This window comes from Pagrus pagrus, assembly GCF_965226575.1.
Source record: "Pagrus pagrus genome assembly, chromosome: 1".
Classification (NCBI taxonomy): Eukaryota; Metazoa; Chordata; class Actinopteri; order Spariformes; family Sparidae; genus Pagrus; species Pagrus pagrus.
Window position 1 is genome coordinate 21,832,225 of NC_140185.1, and position 24,274 is coordinate 21,856,498.

At 42.0% G+C, this 24,274-nt stretch overlaps 1 protein-coding gene across 9 annotated transcripts in view; it reads left to right on the plus strand.

The window, feature by feature from the left end:
* The first annotated feature begins 4,224 nt into the window (after positions 1-4,224).
* The window catches only part of sox6 (SRY-box transcription factor 6), a 138,015-nt gene continuing 117,965 nt past the window's right edge, over positions 4,225-24,274 (plus strand). For 5 of the 9 annotated variants that reach the window (XM_084359623.1, XM_084359628.1, XM_084359629.1 and 2 more), the window contains exon 1: positions 5,833-6,179. The gene's annotated coding sequence lies outside the window, so the exon portion shown is untranslated. Of the gene's footprint in view, positions 4,253-5,832; positions 6,180-7,839; positions 7,885-7,918; positions 7,982-24,274 lie in introns of those variants that run through there. The other 4 variants (XM_084359624.1, XM_084359631.1, XM_084359626.1 and 1 more) reach the window with 3 other exon arrangements.

Consider the following 24,274-nt stretch of genomic DNA (forward strand, 5'->3'; position numbering starts at 1 on the left):
TACAGTCGTGCTGCACCACACTGACCTTACTATTTGCACTAACTAAACAATGCCTTTTGTGTAGTCTTTTATATTTAAAGCAATTGCGTTGTGTTATCATTTGGGAGACGATACAAAAGTGTTAAATATTGAATAATACGTTTACCGGTTTAATACATTAAAGAGCAAGAGAACACAATTCCTTCACATAAATGATTAAGTGTGTGTTAAGAAGGTGCTGTGTTACATTAAACAATGAATTAATCTCATTTCCCTTAAACGGAAGGCTTTTACAATACCTACAGTGAATTGGGCTTTTTGTACATAAAAGCAATTGCTTTGTAAATGAACCAAATGCCTCTGGGCCTCCTCTTTAATCTAGCTGCTCACACAGCACACATACACACTGATCTGAGTGAAATTTACTGCACTTAACGACTCAAATGAGAAGGCTGCGAATGCAGAGACTGCACGGATCTACAGCGCAGTGTTTTAGTGGTGATGCGTCTGACTTTTATAGATACAATGGTGATAATTTAAGGCAGAGATATAAAGTTGTAACCGTCAGATTAAGTCATAACTTTAAAAGATGTGTTTTGATGAAATACTAACACAATGGCTGTAGCTGCGGAACAAAAACTGTCTCTTTCAAGAAAAATAAGAAGTTTTTACCCAAATGGATTCATGAGTGCAGGTATTGTATATCAATATTCATGACGTATAGCATGAATAAAGGTGTAAATAAATAAGGTGTATTCATGAGCACTACAGTGTATATATTTGTAGTCCTGCTGGCTCAGGCTGTGTGATGGTGTCCCTGATAAGTATATAATTAGAATTGGCATGTTGCACTCCTTATTTCAACATGATTAATCAGTGGTTCTCTGTTAACTTGAAAGGAAATATTAGATCCTGACTAAACTTTGATGAAATCCAGAGTTACAAGTAAGAGATTTGGGTCAACTAATGAGAACAGAGCGTCCCACTTTGCAAGTCCAATTGGGAGGGAGACGATTTGCATGTATGCAAATAGTGTTTGAGTTAATTGCATAACTTGGCATTCGGTAATGACTAAGTTGTGTTGGATGTGTGGCTGTGGTTCTGACCACTGGCAGAGTCGTCCCATTGATGGCAGGTCAGGGTGATTACAGAAGCTTCTGTAGGCTCATGTCATTTCTTGTAATCGAAGATCTGACAGCGTGTGCACAGATGTGTTGCATCCATCCTTACATCTTAAAGTCACTTGTGCTCACTGTCGTTGGGGTGACTGTCAAGCTGAACGTTCAAAATGTTCTTTCCCGCAGAAACCTCCCAATGTCTCTGGAGCTAAAGTCAGCTGCTAGATGTCATCTCTTCTGCGTTACTTTCTCACATGTTTGAAATGCAGCGAATTCTATCGCATCTCCAAAAAGTAATGTTTGCAAAGGTCATTATAATTGATTAAAAGTGCAAAACAAAGGTGTGTCTGCTCATCATAACACATGAATATATGAATTAAACAAGAATGCATGTTGTAGTGGGGACATAAGGGCTAAAATAATCTCACCAACAACTTACAGTGGGTACAGAAATGAGTCATAAGTTATGTTTTAATTAGGGACAGGCCGATTATCTGTGATTTTTCTGTAAGACAGCTGATAATGCATGCAAAGCAACAATAAGACTACAATTTTTACCTCAAATAAATATTGGTTTCTTTTGAAATGATACAATTCAAGGACTTTTCAAGGGCAAATTAGTCAAAATTAAGAAGCAATAATTCATATAGATGTTCCATGTACTAGTCAGGACTCAAGGCCGTCACTTTGTGTGAAAAAGTGGTGGGGACATGACGGTTCAGATGACAAAAACCTTTTTAAATGGTCATAAACATGTGATTTTAGGCAATTTCATGAGGGAATTATATCAGTCAGAACAGATAACTGCATCAAAACATTTATTTAATCTCATTTGTTTGTTAACATTTCTTGGTGCAAGCTGTTAAATATTTTTGCTTTAAAAAAGCGATGGGTACAAAATTAGCAGACATGTCCCCGTCGTCCTCAGTGTAAAAATGACACCTATAAGGAATTAAAGATATGCCTCAGTTTTAATGATAGACATGTTATTATGCACATGTACACATCCTTTTTAATATCAGGGCTTAAAACTTATATAATGAGGAACAATTCTAAGATATTCATACACTGGCTTTATAAATGTATTTAAAGCTGCTGAAGACATGATTACATGTTATACTGTGTTATTACAGGCGCACTGTGTGGTTTTGGGGAAGACATTTTAATCAGAGGAGAAAAACCTTCATTGGTGGATTTTTATGACTAAATAAACAAAATAAACAAACACAATTTCATACTGTTCAGCTTTATTTATATTTGCAAGACTCTTCTTAGTCGCATCTTTTCAGGCTTCAAACAGTGTTCAGGGGGTCCTCATGTCCCTCTGAGGACAGCTTGTTCATTCAGTTGTGGATATAAGATATTGATAAAGAATAAATATTTCTAAGATTGTGTTACTATCTGATTAATATTCTATATATTACCTTTCTGTGCTTGGATTTCTTTTCCAAAACAGTGCACCTTTAAAATGTGTTTATGACTGATTATTAAGAGGAGATATTATTGTTAAAAAGACAAGATGTGCTTACAACAGCATCACAGCGTGTCATAAGTTATTAAGTGGTCATAGGCTGTTTGTAAATGCTAAACAGAGGGTTAGACTAAAAAGTGTTGTGTTACTCTCATCCTATAATGTCAGGCCCAAAAGTCAGACTTGTGCAGTCTTCTCCTTCTATAATTCAGATAATTGTGAATCCTCATCGAGAATACAAATCGCTGCATTTCTAAGCATGAATCAGCTGCACACCTTTGAAACCTGCTCCTCTCCGGCTGCACTGTAATCAAAGCTGCCCTCCCTCCCATCCCATCCCACCCCTCACCCCTCCCCCTCCCCGCTCATCATCATCCTCACTCACTGGCTGAATGGCGTCCTCTAATTAACCATGCAGAACAGGAGAAGAACACATGTTAATTTAATGTAACAAAAATGTTGATTTTCATGCACTCTCCTTCTCAAATATTTATGGGCTAGACTTGAATTTTCAAGATGCATCAAAGACTCACAGGGTATGCAAATGTGTCTGCCTTACCCCCCAACAAGTTGGACTGTCTTTTTGCTCTTCATGCAGCCTTCACACACACACACACACACACACACACACACACACCCACTGCCATCTGAGCCATAAAGAGGAAGCCATTACAGTCACCTCTGTAACAATCTATATTTGTGATGTTGAGAACTATCCTGCAGCCAGCTGTAACTGTAAATAATGATCTATTTACTGCACATCAAGCAAATAAAACTAGACTATTTGCATCAATGTCTCCTCTCCAGATTCAGATAAGATTGTCATTTTGGAAGCAGCAACGATGACGTCCAAAAGCAGAAAGCTCAAGTGTTTGAAGAGAAATGATTTTACTTCTGAGATGCTTCAAAATGAGTCTGTAAAAAGGTTTTAAGGACCAAGATTGTTCATTACTTAAATTAGTCTAAAGTTCATCTGAGAAGAAGCAAAAATCCCGTGTTTCTGTCTCTATTAGAGTCATCTGATTTTTGCGAGGTGGAGGACAGCTGCAGGTGTTTCCCTCGGTGACCAAAAGGTGGCGCATGAGACACACGAAACACGAGTTTGAGCCCCGCTCAGTCCGCTCCTGCACCCGGAGCAGATACCAGACGGATCATCAGGCATGGATCTGAAGAAACACACTGTCAGATTGTTGCAGGAGTGTCGATAATTTCACCAAACGGATGTGTGAGTGAATCAGAGGACAGGCGTCAGATTATTGTAGAGTTGTACATGTTTAAAGGTCAGGAGGCGTTCAAGTTTAAAAGAAGTCCAGAAAAAACTTTCAGAGGTGAGTTTTATTTCTCTTTCTTTCTTTCTTTCTTTCTTTCTGTCTCACACACTGCAGAAAAAGTGAGTCAGACTTCAAACTGACAGAAAAAAGGAGCTAAGCAGAGGCGCGCTGATGCTCCTTGATGTCAGGACGTGGTGCGTTTTTACTTCACCTTGGACAGAAAGAGAGGGACAGTGAGGCGCACAGAGTCAGAGCTGATGTTGTGGATGACTTGTGTTGCCTCTCTCTCTCTCTCTCTCTCTCTCTCTCTGTCACTCTCCCCCTCTCTCTGTCTCTGCCTCTCCTCCCTCCTCTTTTAGCTCTATGTGACTGCAGTTAACAATCAGAATTTCCTCCTGCTGTCTCCTCTCTTTGTAAGTAACTTTTTTCCTATTTCCTATAATGTTTTCTCATCATACATGATAGCCTCCTGTTACAGGGCACTTATGGCATGCCCAGTAGGGGAGTCATGTCTGGTGATGGGTGCTGTCATGATGTGTATCGGTATGTTGCCTTTTTGTGCTGCTGCTGATTTATAGATTACAAGTTTTTCGTCTGTTGTCTTTCTGTTCTGATTTCTCTCTGATTCGGACATGTTGTGATTTATTGTGTGTGTTTGACTCGTGTGGGCCTCCTCCAGCTCAGCTGGTCATTTTAAAACAAATGTTCATTCAACACAGATAAATGTCTCATTGTCAGGGGCAAATAATGTCAACCTGCAGCCGCTGCACCTTTGCTTTAATTTCAGAAGTGAAATGGCTGCTCCCGGATCTGTTTTAAAACATAATGTAGGGTTTATTTAAATGAATGTAATTGGTCTGTGTGTGCGTTAACGTACTGATGCAACCTATTGATTATTTTAGTTCTGTCTTCTGTGTTAAAAGCCCGTATGGATTTTTATACAAAAACTAAAAAATAAATTGCCTCAGTCTGTAAAAGTTAAATATGACGCAGGAGAATAATATTTCCTCTCGCACCACTGCCCACATTACATACAATTGTAAAGCAATCACTGATTATTTTAATTTCTAAAAATCATTCTTTTGATTTAATTTCTATTAATCTAAAACGAGTCTTATTTTTTTTACGTGTTCTTTGAATGTGACAATTTAATTCCCTCACAATAAATAAATACACGGTGTGAACACACGAGTTAGACGCTTTGCAGGACCAGAAGAATCTTCTGCTTTTTAAAAGATCATCTGTCAGAAATAATTATTTTAAAATCTAGAAAAGCTGAGAAGCGTGATGTGACTTCCAGCCCTTGAAATGGCGAATATCCGCAGAGCAGCTGGTGATCTCTGGATGGATGAAAAACGACATTTTTAATATTTTTTTGTTTTGAGTTTCTTGTGTGATCATTTTAACCAGAAGAAGTCAGTGAGAAACAGCAAAGGCTGTGCGTGCTCGAGGTTCTGATTTTAAAGTATGCAAACAAAAGCTGTTACATTACACGAGTCTAAACTAGTCCCTGAACTCCTCTGGCTGGGTTTCTCTCACCTGCTCTCACGTCGAGCTGAGCGCGTTTTCCTCTAAAGAAACGCTGATTCTGAAACTCTGTCAGTGAAGTTGGAGAGGTCAGTGCGCCGTTTGTCTCCAGAGGACATAAATAAAAACGTGCCACTGACAGGAAAAAGTCATGTTTAACTTTGAAGTGCCCATAAGTGATGTTCATTTAAGTAAGCTTATTAAACTAACTAAACTGCGGGCAGTTACAACCATCCTCCTTGTCTCCACTTTTATTTCACCACAAATCTCTCTCTCTCTCTCTCCCTCTCTCTCTCTCTCTCTCTCTCGCATCTCTTGTCTGGGAGGAGGAGGAGGAGGAGGAGGAGGAGGGGAGGAGGAGGGTGGGGGGGGAGTCCTGCCTCTTTGCCTTCCTCAGATCAATGCCCTGGCCACTCACTTTCTGATGTTGCACGACGGGAAATGCTTTGAATACTTGCGACATGGCTGCGCGCATTGATTGCCAAGATTGACAGCAGCTCTACCCATCGTCTTCTCTTGTCTGAGTGAGAGAGATAGAGAGAGAGAGCGAGAGAGAGAGAGAAGAGAGATAGAGAGAGAGAGAGAAAGAGAGAGAGTGAGAGAGAGATAAAGAACAGATAGGCGAACAACAAAAGGTACTTGTAGTTTTGGACAGCTGAACTTCACACAGAGTGTGCGGGATCCCCTCGCATGGCCCCGTGTGAGCAGACTTGAAGTTTTCGCTCAACAGATAGCTCAGTGTAGCCTCGTCCGGCAGTCTTTACGCACGGGAGAGGACGCACAGATATCTTCTCCACGGCTCAGATCATCAAGGTAAACAACACATTTGCTGTGCTTTTTCTCAACATGCCCTGTGCTCTCCTCACATTTTTCCACCTTGTGCTCGAACGCTGATTCCTAAAAGTCGAACGCGCTCGTCAGAGAAACGCTCCGGCACCGTGCGCGCATTTTCCCGCTGTGAAGCCGTGTTTTTTCCCCAGAAAGTTTAGTATGTGATAAGCTGAAACGTGTTCGTGGGTTTCGTGGCGGGGGGAACGAGCGTCAAAACTTTCATTATTGCGACTGTTTGATGCGTCGCTTGCACCAAAACAAGCGGAGTGCACGCCGGACGACAGCGGCGCGGCGCTGGCTCGGAGGCGCTCGGGATCGCCTCGGTTTTGGGGCAGATCCGCGCTGAATACAACACCCAACTTGATCAAAACTAAACTCCGGAGCAAGCCGAAGCATCGTGTGGAGGTTTGAAATCACTTTACGCTCTGTCTTTTGTTTGTTGCAGCAGCGTGAAGCCGTGCGAGCGGACGTGTAAACTGCAGCGTTCAGACCAACGGGACCGCTGTCAGCGATCGCACTCTCACTTAAAACACCGCCGACGAGCGCTGATTCTGACTGAAATCTGACATGTTTAAAGGCTGACAGCTGCTTTAGTGTTTGTGTTTACATTTCCCGTAACTTTCCTGTGCTGCTGGCAGTTTCACTTCTCTCCACAGAGCGGTACTCTTCGTTGACACTGACGTGCGCTCCGGTACGTTTCCTCTCCGCATGTGAGGTGGACAAGTTGTATCTGAAGCTTCTCGTTGTGCCTTTACACATCCAAAGGCTCTCTGCCTCCAAACTGCCTCTCATCCGCGCGTTTTTGTTGTTTTCTGTCTGAATTTTAGTAATTTTTCCCCTGTCAGCCTGTGGCCGCCGTGCAGCCTGGGAATTTGCTCTTCCCTAACTTTCTCCTGAGGTCAGGGGGAATCGACCTCTAAAGAATGCATAAGCCATAAATTAAATTCAACAATCGCAGAAGCTTGTCCATTTAGAGGAGATGTACTTGAGCAGACAGTTTTCCATTTAAGCCGAAGGCTCTGAAGCTCGGCGCTCCCGGACTCAACACACACACACACACTCACACACACACTCACACTCACACAGAGGCTCTCCTCTTGTGGAAAAGTGTAAATGTTCTTAATCAGGGTTAATTGTTTTCTTGCTTTTATCCGCTGCTGCAAGCCAGAAAAATAATGAATCACAAGGCCTTTAAAATAGAATAAATACTGTTTGGATATTTAAAAAAAAAATAAAAATAAAAACTTTGAGCTGTTTTGGGTGTTTGGGAAACACTTCATTCCATTTTTTTAATTTCATACATCGTCCATTAGGAAATATTTACGTTGCACTGCGTTAATAAATAATTTCCCAGGTTTTCCATGAATGTAAGATTGAGTGAAAAATCAGTGTTTGAACGTGATGTTCGCAGCGTGCGTTCCCCCAAAAGCAGACGCACTCCCTGTGCCTCCTGAGGCAGCCTCCACGACACTGTATCCAGAGGAGAGTCAGCTGTGACGACAACAGGAACTCCTGTTTTAATTGAATTGTGTCTCCCTTGTATTTATTTAACAGCGAGCACGTGCGCTTTGTGACACAAACGAGACACCTGTGGCCAATTAATGAAACGAAAAGACAATTATCTCCTGTCCGTTAAACTCCTCCAGCGACATCACACCCTCCTCTAACCCTCCCTTCTCTCTCTGAGGTGTGTAAACTTTATTTTTTAAATTTTAGTTATTTATTTTGTCACATTTTCCTGCGGACAGTTGCTCTGCAGTGTGAGCTGCAGGTCTCCTCATAAGGTAAGGCGGTTCTGGAGACCAAATGCTCGTCTAAATGGCACATTTATAATTAGACTGCCCATTCAGCACATTGTCCTGATTGCTATACAGGGACACTCGGCTCTGTCTCCACCAGAGTTTGTCTCTGACGGGCTTGTGCAGCTCAGCCCAGCGTGTCGCTCACAAAAAAGAGCGAGAGAGGAAGGAGTGAGAAGCGGCGTCGCAGCCCTTTGATGCCACAGAGCCGCACTTGGCTCTTATTTAACATCTCTCACTTATTAAAACCACCGGCATCTTAATCACTCACCTTCTTTTCCCTTTTTATACGCCACGCCGCTGTTGCGCCTTCCAACTTAAATGTGCCTTTTTAATAATTGGACAGATGCAGAAGTGTGAGTAATTTTTTGGCAGCGTGATCCCCTCGAATAATTTCTGCTCGTTTTTATCAATATGTCCCCCGGACGCATGTGCCCTTTTTTATTTCGCAGTAGTTATGTCAGCTTAAACATTAATTAAAAAAAACTAAAGTGGCAGTTTGTTGGTGAACAGGACTGCAGGCCGATAATATGATATTTATCACATTTCATACTGTCTGGTGTTGAGTATTTTCTGTACTTCTGCGTGTGGATCTCGGGGAGACTTGAGCTTTTTATAAATATATTTTATTTTATTTTGCAAGACAGAGAGAGGCAGAATTTCCCACCTGGACTCAGCGTTAAGATATAGACTCGTTGACGCTGATGTGCCACTAAGTTCAAAGATTTAGATTCATTTTGGCATGAAGGGGGAGAAACCACCTGGCTTGTCTAAACATATCCTGCACTCTGTCCACAAGTCCAATGTCTCCCGTGTTGTAAGAGCAACTTTGCTGCTGAGAATATTTTTTTCCTCCATTATTATTATTATTATTTTTATTATTATTATTTATTATTATTATTATTAGAGCATTTTTTTTATTTTAGACTGAGTGCCACGACTTAAATTTACTCTACCATGTCTTCAAATGTAGAATTAGTTTAAACTAAACTCCTGTGCCAGCAATTAGTGGGATCAAAGACAAGGCAGGAGAGAGAAGAGAGGGAGGGAGGGAAAGAAAGAGAGGAAGAGAGATGTGCATATTGATTATTGATTATGCTCTTGCTTGATTAGGAGTTGAATCTGATCATTTCCAGTTGACAAAAAAAACCAAACCTTGTTCTTGTGCAATTTTTATTACAACTGTGATTCTTCTCAAAAGTGAAAAATACAAACCAAGGTCCCTTCATCATATTGAGCTCGCAGATCTGTTAGTCTTTGTTGAGTGTTTCATTATTCCGCCGCCGAAAAATCAAATATTGTCCATCGCCACGCCACAAAGTGACGCAAAATGAAAGTGCTGCTCTGTTTCATTTTTATGGCCTTGCTCCTCTGCTAACAGTTTCACCCCGCAGAGCGTGTTTCCTTGCCAAGCAGAATTCTTACAGAATTACAACCAATACCAACGCATGATAAGCTGATTTCACAGTCGCAGAAGGGACGAGACGATCTTATATTGACATCATTCTGCGGTGGGATCCTGAAGAACAGCGATGTATTGTCATTTACAGATAGAGCAGACAACATTAAACATATGTGTGTAGATTATTCCAGAGTCCTTGATATTTAAAATTCTTGCAAAACTGTCCAGTGCGTGTGTGTGTGTGAGTGTGAGTCCTGCACGCCTTGGCACATGTGTACACTTTCCCTCACGCAGATATTTTGCAGAGATTGTCTTTCTTTCTAAACGCTACCATTGATTTGGATTTGAAATGTCAAAAATCTAAAAAGCCGACCGTGTAACTGAGATCTTACACGTTGCTTTATATTTCTCTCTCTCTCTCTATATATATATATATATATATATATATATATATATATATACCGTGTCTCGCAGAAAGACAGCTATTTTGTTCCAAGTGACAGGACGCTGCAGGGAGAGTGAGGCTATAGAGGAGGAAGATGAGGAGGAGGAGGTGGGGGGCAGCAGTTGAAGGGGTGCCCAGGTACTAGCCTCCTTCTCTTTGTGGTGTTGGAGGCAGCGGCTGAGACCTGATGATAAACAAGATGAGAGGAGGTAAACAACAGCAGGCCTGGTAAAGGTGGAGGATGGCAGGGTAGCAGATGTTGTGACATCTGTCTATCTAAGTGTTATCTAATGTGCTGTAGAATATTTCAACAATGATCAAAACTGATGGGAATACGCCATCACAGGTTTTTTTTTTATCTTTGGAATCCGTCCCCTTCGATGAGAAGTTTGTGACAAGTTGGTAGCATGTCTCTTCTGTCATGATGCCTAATTTTCTTTCACGGGACAATGTGATTAGGAGCCGCACAGCGTTATGTGTAATGAATGCATGCGGTGACGGGGAACTCGCCCTCCTCTGCACACCAAAGGAGCATTTGGTAGGGTAGAGCGGGCGTTTGACGACAGGAGAGTACGGCGCAGACGCCTTCAGTTTAGATGGTTTGTGCTCGAACAGGAGGAAATTTCAGTCGGTACCATTGTGACTTCTGTTAAGAGGAGAATATGCGGATGAAATCGGTGGTGACAAGTCATCAAGAGCGGGGGCATCGCCTCCATGAAGCTGCCATCTTTACTGAAAAGCTTTGAGAAAGTGGAGCCAGACAGATTAATAGGAAAGAATGTAACAAATGTAACACAAATTCCTCTAAAGTCAAAGATTAAACTTGAGTACATGTTGTTTTTGTTATTCAGAAACTAATCGCACCTACAAGATGTGCAAGCGCCAACACTTACCGAACATCGACGAGGGCAGGGGCACTACTTTTTCCTTTTTTTTTCTTTTTCTGCTCTATTAGATCTCTGTGTCCCTCTGGCTGCCGTAAGTGAACAGTATTGCTGACATTAAAGGATTACAGATGAAGAAAAAAAAAATCTAAATATGTGTATCTTCACAGGAACTGCATAATTGCACAAGTAACCTAAGTGGCCCATTTTGATCTGTATCATTCACTCTCCCACGAAAATGTTTTTCTCAAAATAATTGGACATTTTCTTTTAGTCCATAGCATAGTTGTGCATAATTAACTTTGACTTCAAAATGCAACAGTCTCGGCTATGGTAAGTAGTTGATTTTAAAAAAAAAATCACACATTAATATGTAGAATTAATTGGAGGGGCCTTGGTGGCCGTGTGTTTCTCACACACACAGGTCCGGGACTGTAATCAGGTGGAGGAATTAGTCGGGCTCATTGTTTTTTATGAATCAGATGAAGATTTGTACAGTGGCTGTGTGTGAAGATGGTTGCCTTTATTTCCATATCAAAGAGGCACACAGTGCAGCCGGGCAGTAATTAAAATGTGGTGGATTTTGGAGTCTGTGCATATGTACACACACACACACACACACGCGCGTGCAATTTCTCTCTCTCACACATGCTCGGCGCTCTCTCTCTAACACACACACACACACACACACACACACACACACACACACACACACACACACACACACACACACACACACACACACACACACACACGGCATATGGACCAAGGCTGAGAACTGTCAGGTTGTGTGAAAAGAGTGCAGGTGGTTGAAGCTGAATTTTAAACAAACACTCATGTCGGTCCGTGTTCCTTTTGCAGACATTTGGGTGCAGAATCCAAAGCCAGTTTTTTTTTTTTTTTTTGTGGCAACCATTTTGTTAGCTACGCTTTGAGAGAGTCGTGCATTAATTATTATTTTTTTCACTTTGACTCAGTGGCAGATTTCACTGACGTCAACCTTTTATGTCAAGTCTCAGAGAAATTACACTTCTATGTATCAATGTGTCCACTTGTCATGGATACTGAAGTCTATATATTTATGTGTGAGTGACCTTGCTGCTGGCACTTGGCTTTTTTTTTTTTTAAAAAGAAAAAGACAGAAGAAGGAGAAGCTGTGATCTTTTGCCCCGGGTGATTTCTCTCCTACTAGAATTGAAGAAGCTCTGAAGACCTGAGATTGTGTCTTGTGAGTGAACAAGGGAAAAGAGATTAGTGTAATGTGGGCTTTTGCGCTGCTCACACACAAAAGCGTCACAACAAGCCTTTTCCTTGTGATCCCCCCCCATTGTGTTTGGATCAAGTCTCATGGGCAAGCCACAGCCTTGGAAGAAGCTTTAAAGGACTCTCTGAAAATATCACTTGAGCCAACAGCAGAGTTTTGATGCAGAATAATGGGAAAGAAGACATTAAAAAACTCATGCCCTGATGAGGGACAAGCACCGCAATTATGGCATGGAGCACATACATTCAGTATTTGAATTTGTCATGAATAACATCGCATAAACAAAACCATCAGGAATTATTTCAACATTCAGGGTTGTGATCATTCATGCTTTTTGATTGAAAATATAATTCAGTTTTCCAAAGTGTATGCACTCCATAGTCTTAGAAGGAAGCGGCTATTTTTGTATCCGAGTTACACAGGTCTCCCCTGTCTGTAAAAGCTGAACGATTAGACATTATCCAGTTGGTGGAGGTTGACAGCCGGCTCTGTATCTGCCAGCTTGATCTGACATGAGATGTAAAATATGCTCCATAGCTGCGACTAAGCCAGCCAATCTGGCTTCTTTACTCTGCGGTCCAGCCTTTAGGATGCTGGGAGCCGTTTTGTTGGCACTCAACTGTTTTCAGATCAGATTGGCAACTTCATTTCTGAGTGCATATTTGCGTGCGTACTCGTACATAGTGGGTATGTGTGCACACTCTTGAGAGGTATGGGATGTGAACACATGATACAGTGTATTTTCTTCTTGAAGGAGTATTGCTGTAATGTGCCATTTTGGTTCATGATGCATGCTGGCTCCTCGAGTTTGACTGACATGTGTCTGTATGAAGTGTCTGTATGAATACAAAACCAAAGACTTTACTTCATCAAGAAGACCTGCAGACTTGTTGATTTTATCACATTTTTGAAGACGGGCCTCTAAACAAAAACTACTTTGTCGTCGCTGCCGCTGAGGTCCTCTGATAGTGTGTGTCAGCCCTCTTGGATGGAAACAAATACTGATCAACCACTTGCATCATGGAGCAGCTACTGTGACATCTATAACAGGCGAGGAAGTTATGGAAAAGAACGGACGTATTGGGCCAGAAATCAGATTCCCAACAGTTTTTCCTTTGGAAAACGCTAACACACAGTGCCAAAAATAAATCAAAGTGACAAAGAGGGAGGGCGGGGGAATAGATGGAAAGGTTCTTGCGGCTAAAATTTTGATGAAGTTAACCATAGCATCTCTTCTTGCCCAGCTCTTTTGTTTCCTTTCTGAATAATTTCTTTTTACACTGACTTGGACGTGTTACAAGGCTTTGCCCTTAATGTGCATTATGAGAAAATGGCTTCACCAGACCCGACCACAAGCTTTCTCTCGCTCTCTGTCTGTCTTTGTTATCCTCTCTCTCTCTCTCACACACACACTCTCCGAGTAAAGGGAGGGGGGGTGTTTAGACGCTGTTGGTGAAAAGATGGACTAAGAGCAGACTTTCTGAGATTAAAGACTGGGCACAAATAATGATATCAGTGTTCAGGTTGCCTCAGACCCTGCTGATGATGTGTAAGTGGATCAAACTCATTCTCTTTAGTATAAGAAATTGATCTTGGTCCTGACCCGCACATAGGATGAATTTTAGTATTCAAGGTGGTTGAGAATACTTATTGTACTTATGTAGGAGGAACACATGCAGTAGCAGCGCTGACGTTTCCCCTTTCATTTGTTTCCAAAAGGCACAATTTCCAACTCGTGAGTGCTGGATCACGGTGGAGGACTGGAACAACTTTATCCATCACTCAGCCTACTTGTACCATGACATAACTATTACCATACCAGAGGCGCTAATGTTGGAAAATATAAACTTTCACTTTTTAATCAACATTTAGGTTAATTTGATGGTCCACAAATTAACATACCTGCTTTAGAACAACTGTTGAAAGCAGTGGAAACATGTTGCCCGGTCTAAAACGGCACTAAAGAAACCCCTGATTGGCTCAAATGCACATTTATAATCAAAGTGCAGCTACAGTGAGGAAAGCCCAGAGAGTCTGAATCAGAGAAAGAAAAGTAGTGTCTGTGATAATCACTTTTTTGAATGGGACTAAAAAAGAGAAATCTGCCGAAATGATAGAGAAAGCCTGTGGTTTGGCCCATGCAGTAAATTTCCCATGAGCCTCTTTGACAATCTGAGGGGATAGCCACTCTGGCACACGCCGCCCGCCCGCATACAATGCACATACACATGCACACACACAGACAGAGTGTCGTTTCTGCCAGGCAGTACGGTGTAGAAAGGCTCGTCCAAGGGAGGATGATTGACAGGAGGTGGGTGAGGATGACGCTGAGGGGGGACCAAGGGATGATGGGAGGTGTTGTCCTGTGTGAGGAACAGAAACACGCCTTCTTTCTTTTTTCCAGTAGACAGGACAGTCTATAAAGTCTACAAGAACTTTGCTGAGGAGAGCGGAATGACATTGTGGAACGAGTATTAAGGAGCAAAAATGTTTAGATTTTGAAAAAAACGTTTCTCTGTCGCTGGAATATTATATATAACCATAATGAATGACCTCGCAGACTGCATATAAATATATACAAATGACTTCAGAACTCTCCCTCCTACATATTACGTTCATGTGCAACTAATTTGCAATAAGGATTTACGTCCACTGTCAAAGCTTGTTTGCAGAGTTACGTTCGTATACCGCAGTGCAAAGTCATAGGGAGGAGGAGACCCGGGTGGGTGGCTGCTGGGCACATGACTTCTACGCTGGAGACTGGGGTTTGCATCCCATCACAGTTGACTTTTTAAAAATATTTACCATCCTCGTGATGTTTCTGCCAACCTTAACGAAGTGTTCAAGTTCCCTGACCATAACCATAATGTACTCACCATAACCACAGTGTTTCCCTAACTCTAACTAGGCGTTTTGAGTTGCCTGAACTAAATCGTAAGAAATATAATCATGCTTTAGTTGCGAGGAATGGAAATTGGGACCCATGTCGAGTGCAGCTAGTGGCCCTTTGCTGCATGTATTCCCCCACTCTTTCTCCCGTTTCCCGTCACTCTCTAAGCTGTCATGCCAAAAAGGCCGGCCCCACCTACCAACCCAAAGCATCAGTATTTGACGAGTTGGGAATGAAACTCAACAATCAACTATCTTATGAACTGCACCTTTTAATCAGAGGGCTTTACATTTTCCTATAAGCATATTCCCAATTACAAATTAGATGCAGATGAACACACACTGTAGAAGACCCAGTTGGACTTTTCCGTCACAGTCAGATACTTGCTTGTATAGAGGCACACGCATCAAGGCCATGGATGCGTTTTTTGTGTTATCGAGAAGAAAGGCTTTATGTCCTTGGTCAGGGGCGGGGTTGAGGGTAAACTGGGGAGGTACAATGTTCCTCCTCATCCTCAGCAAAGCTAAATTTATTGGTTACCATCTGCAGGGTGGAGGAGTTTGGGTTGTGGCCAGGCCAAAGAAAGCCTTCTAATTAAACAGTCATCATTATCAACTTGTGGTCGGCGATCATCATCCCCAACACTGGTTCTCCAAGATGAACATGGAACCATTGAGGCTTTCCCTGAAGACCATGCTGGACTGAATTAGAATAGAAGAAACTGAGGAGAAAAGTGCTAGTGAGAACATTTATTTTTTTTTTTCCTCTCTTGGCAGAACAGGCAGCATGAGGCCCCGTGCCATATCCACTCAGGTTTAAACAATTACCAGACATCAGAGAACCCAGTAGAGCCTCGGTGTTGGCACAGGCGTCGTGCTTTTGACTGCCGTACTTCAGGCCACGGTTTCAGACGTGGCCAAGTGTCACATGTAAGCGGAGCTTTCGATAATTTCAATTAGTGTAAGAGGGTGTGCCTGCAGTATCTGTATCACTGCTGCTGGAGGAGCTTTCCTTTGAGGTTGACAGCCCCTTAATATAGTATTTCTTGGTTTGATGTGTGAGTGACACAGAGGCGCTCCAAGAGGATGGCAAAATGGTTTATTAGGACCTAATTAGAGCTCTGTGATTAAAAGGGAAGTGACTGTGATTAGGAGACCTGCAGATGATGTGGAAACATGGATGAATATTCAGAGGAGAAAGAGCACAGTATGTATCAGCCTGTGTGTGTGTTTTGTAAGCGTGTGTATGTGTGTGTGTGTATGCCTTTGTAGAATATGGAGCACCACAGAGTCCGGGCTGCCTCGGAGCAGTTGCGTTATGATATCATCTTTACAGCAGATTTACAACTGAAGCTATTAGGCAGAAAATGCACAAACGAATATGCAACTGTAACCCTACAGCTGATGGTTTTTGTGAGTTTATGTGCACTTGCTTCGTGTAGGAATCCAGATATTTGATGAGCAGCTCTTGCAGCACAATCATCAAGAAAATAAAACCGAAGATGACCCGAGTTCTTTTTGAGGATTTCAGTCCGGCATGTAAGAGCTATGCTGCGGACCTTCACAGCCAATTGAACATGAAACCATGAGGAATGTTCTGCAAAGCCAGGTCTGCTTGGGGATGCTTAGGGTGCTTGCAAAGAATCACACATTCTTGTGAACTTCAGAGTATGCGCTGTTTAATCAAAAAGATAAATGGTCTTATTGTTATTCCTCTCCATCAATGGAGAGATTAGCATTGGACTTTCTCTTTTTGCCTCACAAACTTCTGACTTTTTCAGATATGTGATAGCCACTGCCATTTAGAAATCATTTATGGGAGTGTTCTGAGGGCAGGAGATTGTCAGAAGGGTCTTGCGATTTTTACAATTTCACAACTGACTTCCTCCTTAAAATGACACAGGCTTACCTGCCTATTACTCCCTTTGATTTCTACAGTACATGCTTCTGCGCTCTGAGAGGTATTCATAATAAGCTTAAACTCCACTGGCTTCATTGCTAAAGGGTGCTTATCTCTCGGCTATTCAAGAGAAAGAAGGGTAATATTTTTTCCAATTTGAACATTTTACTGTTAGGCCCAGAGCCGGCCCAAAACCACGTTATGGGGGCTGTTGTGGAGACACGCGAGGATATATGGACACATACATGCGCTGACACAGGCACATGTACACGCACGCACACTTAACACACTCTATGCCTGCTCTTTGAAAATATTATTTTTGCCATTTAAAAATTTAAATGGTACAGCTGTGGATTTTTTTTTTTTTCCAGCTGAAGGGAAGTCACATTTATTTAGAAATGTGAGTTAAAATGTATACTGAATAAAACATATAAAGGTTGTGGGAACCTGTCTGCTCATTTTATTTAAAAGGCTGCTTGGCTCATTCAAGTGAAATCCTGGAAAGTGTTTTTCTTTTATTACATAGATCATACTTACCTTGCAGCACTTACTGCATGTTTGGACACGCAATTTAATCTATTTACATTTTCATTTTGTCCCGACGGAACAGCTCAAAGCATACACAGCTTCAAAATGTACACTCATATGTAATGTAAGATATACTTGAAAACTAGTTTGTGGTGAGTGGTAGTGGCCCTCTCTCTTTTGCTTGGAGCAGTGTCAGTTTTTCTTGGAGAATAATGAGAAGCATGTGTCGGGCAAGTGGAAAAAAAACATGGTGATCTTTCATGTGACCCACCTGTCGTGCTTTCAGTACAGTCAACCTCATGCTAATATTGTCTGGACAGCCACACCACAGAGCTTCTTCCTCCTGCTCTTCTGCTGCGGTCTCGTCTTCATTACTCTTGCAAGGACACCTTAAAGCTCTCGGCCTTAACACTAATGGTAGCACACGGAAGCCAACTAAAAACTAAACCTTTATGACTATCAGCATTTAAATACACATAATCTGTAGGTGCAAAGTGTTTGATTGAACTCCATCTTTCTCCAGCAGTTAACAGTGTGCTGTAGGTTTGTACTGTGAGTGTAAGTTGTGCCCAGCCCTCCGCCTGCAGCCTCAGCCTGCTGACTTTCTCAGTTTTACCGTTGCTTGTGCCATGCTGTAATGGGCTCCCAGGACATGATGGGAATATAATAACTGCTTGACGATGTTTTTCTTACCCCCCTCATTCTCCACTAAATGTAAAAATGTGCCCAGAAACATGGGATATATGGTACAGGTTGTGATGTCAGTTGTTATTGCTGGACATGCGAACCAGTAAATTTTGGATTATTTTCCACAATCTGCTGTGCAGAGTGCATTATGTCACAAAGGCCACATTGTAGCTGGTTGGGTGTAGAGCAGTGTTGTCTCTCTCTCGCTCTCTCTCTCTCTCTGTTTCCCTTGTTCTGTGCATTGCTCGGCCACCTTCTGTGCTTCCAGTCCAGACTGCAGCCTTACTTTTATGCCCATTTTTCTTTCCTTGTGCTGCAATCAATGGACAATGGGCCTATAGGATATACCTTACATAATTGGAAAAAAAAAATCATGCACTAAAAAGAGTGCAGGCTAATGACCAAGAATGTTATTCGGTTTTTTCCCCCCGTGAAATCTGATTATTTGCAAAATTTCTGTGGATATCTTGATATTATAACATTAAAGCTGGATTTCTTAAATTATGAGTTATCCTTTTGTAAGTTGGAATATGCTCTGTGAAACCTTAAATGATGAGATGAATTAAGTGATGATTGATAAATTTTCTTCCTTTGCTGTACAACCAACACTGCTTTTATTCAATGCAGCATGGGATGGAGGAGCCTCCTGTTTTCCCACTAATTAAATTTGCCACTAACATATGCTGGCAGGAACCGCTTACCTTGTTTGACTTATTTATTGCCTGACTGTGGAGGTAATTTGACCTTTCATTTCAAAGGCTCTTTTTTAATCCAGAAAAGGAGTGTTAAACTCAATTATACCAGTGATCAGTGGCTCAAACACTACATTTGTTTCCTCTGGGGGGGACAAGCCGAGTACAAGCCCTGCTCTCAGCTCCTTTTGCCTTCCTCCTCCTGGCCCTTCCACCCCTACAGGCCAACAAGGGGGGGAGAGGTAAATTAGGATGGGAGAGAAATGGGAATGGGGGGGCAGGAGGGAGGGAGACATGAGTGAGATGAGAAAGGGAGAATAGAGAGAGAGAGAGAGGGAAGGGGAAGGGGAGAGGAAAGTGCCCTACAGTTCCTGCCATGTCACTGGAGATTTGTGTCCTCCTTTTAAATCATTTCCCTCTTAAGAAGATTAAGAAGGCAGAAATATTCTCAAACTGATCATTTTCCCTCCCCCTAAATGGATTCATTTGCATTTGCAAACGCTGCTATTAATTGTGGGTTTAAAAAAAAAAAGACAAATGACCTTTGCAACTGTAAATAAAAAGAGAAAACAGAGGTTAAAATGTTAATTGTGAAAATGGCTGCACAGGGGCCAGTGGAGCCAAAGCAAAGCATATAATCCCATCAGGAACAGATTTACACAGTGGTCACTACGCTCCAGAATAGGCTTAGATGGGTTTTTTTTAATATATATGACCCTTAACGTCTTAATCAAGATTTCAGTCTTCTTTTTCTCGAGTAAAATTCTCTGTGCTACATTTTTGTCAGTTTAAAGTTCCACCAGAGAAGAAAGACAGTTTTTAGATATCAGTTTTCAGCAGGATGCAGAGGAACATGCAGTTAAAAGCATTGCTGTACTGTAGAGTATAGTTTGGGGTTTTATGAATGGAAGATAAAGAGTGATTTCCCAACTGTAGCCCTTGATTTTCTGAGAACAATGCAGCCTATTTAAGGCTTTCTTTACTCTGTCGCGGGCTATAAGATTTCACACATGTCATCGGTTAAAGTTTTCTGCCTGCATTGTGCTGAGCTCGCCGCTAAAACAATTATTTGTCAACCTAAGCCTGCCTTTGCAAATCGAAAAATGTGCGACGGTAATGCAAGTCATTGGTGGAAACAGGCCGCTATCAAACAGCGCGTCCCCGATTCTCCTCGAAATAAGGAAAACACAGAATAATTTGCGGACACCAATGCCTTGTTGTAACCTGATCATTTATGGATCAGTTGTTTCCTTTCTGGTTTAATTCACCATGTGATTGATTTTCAGTGCGGTACTGTTGGAAAATATCCACACTAAACAGTGCCTGAAATAGGGAATCATTTGAATACAGATGCTTACGGCTCAGGCCTTGTCATTGGAAACCACTCGGAGCCAGGAGACAATTGCAGGTTGATTATGTTGCTTCTGACAGAAGTTGCAACTCCTTTGTACAAGGCAGAGATATTTGCATCTAAATGCTTATTGTAGACATCTAAACAGCATAAAGACTGATTGTAAATGCCAGCTGTTGGGCTGTACTCGGGGATAAAAAAAAAAAGGATTTCAATAAAGAAAATTGGGATGGAAATGAGGAAATCATTTTCAAACAGTGGAGCTGAAATCAATAAGTAGGAAATGGCGGCGTTTGTTATGCTATTTATATTTGTCATTTTCATTGAGCGTGTTTGCACAATCACATATGAATCCATTTACAGTTAGCTACTGTATGTTGTATTTTACCTGCTGGTAATACAGTGTTTATATTCAGATGAGTTATGTCTCATTCTTTAGTCGCTGCTGCAGGCTGTTTGTACTATAATGAGGTTGCAGTGCAGGTAATTGGAAAGATAATGCAACTGTTATGATATATCTGACATACCTAATTTTGAGATTTTGTGTTTAGAGGTATTTGAGACAGTCGGAACATGCCGTTCCAGCTTTTGTGTGCGAATGCATGAAAGTGCAGTTGTACAGTATATGCGGGCGTACGTGTGTGTCTGCTTGGTGCCCAAAGCAGAGTGATGCCCCTGCTGATTCTGCTCCTCTAGCTCTTTGTCCTGCAGCACTCAGTGTGTCTGCCTCCTCGGGAGACTGGCAGCCTTCTCTAGTGTGCCTCCACAAAGGCCCAGCCTCCTTTGAGGTGTTAAAAACTTCCATTTATGCATCTCCCTGGACAAAAAAGCACCAAGCCCATTTGAGTCCAGTAGCAACACAGGCAGACATTGTGGCCACGCTTCTCTAGCACTCATTTCACAGATTCTAAAACCAGTATGTGGTGAACAGGATTTGAGGGGCTAAAGTGCCCCGTGAGGGCCAGGCGATAAGAGGGGAGAAACGCCACCACGCAGTAAACTAGAAGATGGGTCCGGGAAAATAAACACATTACCTGGGAGAGAGGGAGAGACTTGTTTTCATACCCCTGCCCCCAACGTACACAAACCTCACACTGAGCAAGAAAGAAAGAGAGAATGGAAAAAAATAGGGAACAGAAAATGTGTGTGCATCTTGGAAGTTAAGAAAAGAGGTCTCATCAGTGTGCAAAAAAACAAGCCTATTCTGTGTTCTCTGTCTTTACAGTCTTTGGAGTGAAGAATATGTAAGAGGGAATCAAAGAGAATTGATAGGTTGCACGCCCGCCTGTTAGGAGCACCGGGGACTGAGCGCCGTCCACCGCGGAGGAAAACATTCTATTTGCTGGTCGTTTCTCTCTCTTCACCCTGCCTCAACCCGGCTGCTCAGTAAATAGACTTTTATTCTTGTTATTTGACGCAGAGGAAATGACAGATAATGCATTTTCCCGAGCAGCACACGAAAGCCTGGTTCAGCCGCAGAACTGTATCTGTATCAGGCTATTGCTTGTGACAAACTCTGAGCAGAATAGCTTCTCTTCAGGAGCAGATTTTTTTTCAGCTTTATCTGACACTACTGCACTTCAGCTCTGCCAAAATACAGGTCACTGTTTTACTCTCAACAAAGATATTTTAACCGGAGTGACGCTCTGCTAGTCATTGCTCTTGACACATCGGTGCGAGACGTTTTGTGAGTGTCTAGTCTGCTGCAGTTCAGTGTCAGGACAGGATCAGCCCGAGACTGAAACGGGGCAGTTTGAGAGAGACAGAGGGTAAAGATAAAAAGAGGAGAAAAGGGAGATTTGTGAGGATGTGACAGTTAACAGTGTGCTGGAGCATGAAACAGCTGTTTGCACGTGATTGACCTGTTTCCAACACCAAATAACTCAATGATACGGTGGAGCTCTCATAGAAATACAGCTCTTGTCTGTCTAAGAACACACACTGGACCTTTTATTTTTGTTTATCTCACCAGTAGGAAGTGAAAACATTTACAAGCGAATGATATCTCCGCAATACTTAAAATTCTCAATACGTCCATAAGTGTCCACAGTCTACCTTAACTCTAGCTGTTTCCTATCCTCTCATTCCAGGCTGAGGTGATTACTCACTGCATGGAAGCTGTCATTTCATATTTCACAGATGATGCCACTGCAGAGAGGATTGACTTTGTGGAACTGGATATTTAACAGACAATCACATGTGTTCAATTACTCTATCAGACATTTCTGTGCCCAGAATGTTTTGCGCTTCACCCCCGCGCCCCTCCTTTTCCCTCCCATTTCTCCTATTTCCCCCTGGGACGGCTGTTATAGCTTCCCAAACCCCCCGCACGCGCCCCGTCCCCAGCCTGACTGACTGACTGACTGACTGTGTGGCTGCTGCTTCTGCAGAGATAACCACACAGCATCCAGGTAGGGAGCAGCCTGCTGATGGCATAGATTACCTCTATTGTCAAAATTACTAACTCGGCAGAATTCTTACTTTACCGTGTTTGGACGCAGGAGAGAGTGAGGATTTGGAGAGGAGGATTGGGAGTGTATTTTTTTTTTTTTTTTAACATGTTGCAGATCTGGATGAATTCCAAACAGGAGTTGAAGTACAAGTTTTGGCTTGCCTCATGCATATCCACACAAAACTACACAAGGTGAAACATACATTTGAGACAGGCACGGGCGCACATGCATGCGATTTAAACATGTCCCATGTTGAGTGGTTTTAATGCAACGCAGAGTTGACGCACATGACACATAAAACCCGAATCTGGTCGGGATAGCCGTGTAGTGGTTGGTCTCCCCCTGTGCTGTGTACAGTTGTGGTGATGTTGTCTATTGATACTGCGCCACTGTCACATGATGGTTACAAAAACACAACTCTGTTATGTTCAGGGGAAATTAAATCAAGCGTGGCACACACCGTACATGAACACATGTCTGGAATTTGAAGGTTCAGTTGATTTGAAAGTGAATCTTTCTGGGCTGCATTCTTCACAGACTGCACAAGAGGCTGTGGCTCTAATGGCAGCTCCAGCCGGGGATACATTGCTGTATGTTTGATGTGTAATATGGAGGTACACAAGCGGTTTCTACGTGGGAGGTTTTAGCACAAGTGAATAGTTTAACCTTATACTTATTCTACCCACCGTATCATTGGAGAAATGTGGAATTTGATTCTGATGTTGTGCCCAAACATATTGCGTGTGTGTGTAAGTGTTTACTTTACCAAATTAAGGGACAAATTCTGTCCCAGATTTTGTTTCACTGCAATTTCATCAAGCACGAGCCAACTGGTTTCTGTCTTTGCTGAGTTTAAGTACCAAAACATGATGGATATGTGCGGTGATGGAATGTAACTAAATACATTTACTCAGGTACTGTACTGTAAACTTCCACTCACCCAGTTTGGAGGCAGTTTTTGTACTTTTTATTCCACTACTTTTATTTGATAACTTTAGTTACTGGTTACTTTTCATATTTAACAAATACATTTGAAAAAAATAAAAAACACATTATCAGAAAAATGTCATAAAATGTAAAAATATATGTATTATTTAGTTTTACCTTTACTTTTGATACTTAAGTACATTTAATATCAGAAAATTTGAGACTTTTACTCAAGTACTATTTGTAGTAATTGTGATATTTTAACATGATTTACTTTTACACAAGTATGACTCTTGGGTACTTTTTACAACACTGTCTGTGTGTTTCTGTGTGTGTGTGAGTGTGTGTGTGTGTGTGTGTGTGTGTGTATGTGTGTGAATTCCCCCACAAATTTCAGCACTGGAAATGATGCTATAATTTTCCACTTCGCTTCACTGCATATGAAAGCTTTAGCGCTTTAGTGGCGACTCTAGGTCGCGCGCACACGTTTGCATTTTCACTCTTTTCTTTTGTGTGTCTTGTGCGTCTGTCTGTGCATGTGTGTGTGTGTGTGTGTGTGTGTGTGTGACAGAGAGGTAGCCCTGACCAGCCAAAGCTGGAGAAAAGGCCACTCTTTGACAGAAATGCCACAGGTGGCTGTGAGGTCTCGGTCCCTGCTCCTTTGATGTCAGCTCCATCAGTCTGTTTGGATTTTTTAGTATCCAAGAGATAAACCAACGGTATTTGTAGTAGAAGGGAAATTATTTCACCAGCAAACTAGTCCTTGTGCCTCACTCTGACTGTTCTGTTGGCATTTCTTCCTCTCAACCCAACACGTTTCTGCTTCTAACAAAAAACAAAACAGAAATTATATCGG